This window comes from Sinocyclocheilus grahami, unplaced genomic scaffold (assembly GCF_001515645.1).
Source record: "Sinocyclocheilus grahami isolate Dianchi unplaced genomic scaffold, SAMN03320097.WGS_v1.1 scaffold1894.1, whole genome shotgun sequence".
Taxonomy (NCBI): Eukaryota; Metazoa; Chordata; class Actinopteri; order Cypriniformes; family Cyprinidae; genus Sinocyclocheilus; species Sinocyclocheilus grahami.
In genome coordinates, this window is record NW_015507073.1 from 4182 (window position 1) to 5267 (window position 1086).

The following is a 1086-nucleotide window of genomic DNA, read 5'->3' on the forward strand; positions in this document are numbered from 1 at the left end:
TGTGATAATTATATTTCATGTTTATATATATATATATATATATATTAATATTACCTATGTCTTGTCTTGTCACTGTCATTCTGTTGCACTGTGGAGCTTCTGTCACTAAAACAAATTCCTCGTATGTATATATATATACACACACACACACACACACGTTGTTACGTTAGCGTTGAAGTGAAGTTAAATTAAACATGTTTTGAACATTAAAGGGATGCTGTTTTACTTGGACACTATAGCCCAAGAACCCACGCACATTTTTTCTTTCTTCCTTGTTTTTCACGTGATCTCACCTTAATTTTCTTTAGGATGATGTGGAGAACAGGTTATTCTGAGCAAACATGCTTAGTTTCATTTATATATTTTTAGGCAAATAAGAAACTACAAAAAGTATTACCAGTAAAAAAAGGTGATGGTAGAAATTATAGTTTCTTTAATTTGTTACAACAAAGGAATACTAACATGGTAACTTCTGACCAAAAAGAGGGGCAATTAAGAAAACTTTTTCTTAGCTATTCACATTTCCCAAATTTGAGCAAGTAGGCTATTGCTTTGAAAATAACAATCAAATCAAATCTTCACTTGGATTAAATGGATTCTTCCCTTCTGTTCCTTCTAATCACATCCAGCGCAAATTTCTGTACACTGTAATATTTTCTTCCACTATTATGCATGTCCCACCTGACCTGCCATTTCTTCATCATTTCATTTTTGATCATTGCCTTAACTTCTTTACCAAAGGGAATGTTTATAACATCCAGGATGTTTCCCACCAGCATTGCACATTATGTCTCCCTCATCAACACACCTGATTCAACTCTTCAGCTCATTAGAGACTGCAAGACCTGAAGTGGGTGTATGTCAGATAAGCGAGAGATACAAAATGTCCAGACTCCAAAACATAAAATGGGAACATGGTTGGGAACCCCTGCTGCACTACAGCAGTGGGTGGTCTTCATAGTACACTTTTGTAACCCACAATAAAATATGGGTTAAATGAGTATAGGAGTATAGCTTTCTGATGTTCAGGAGGAGGTTAGGCCACTAGAGGGAGCCATAGGATAAGGAATCGTTTAAGCCTAATGT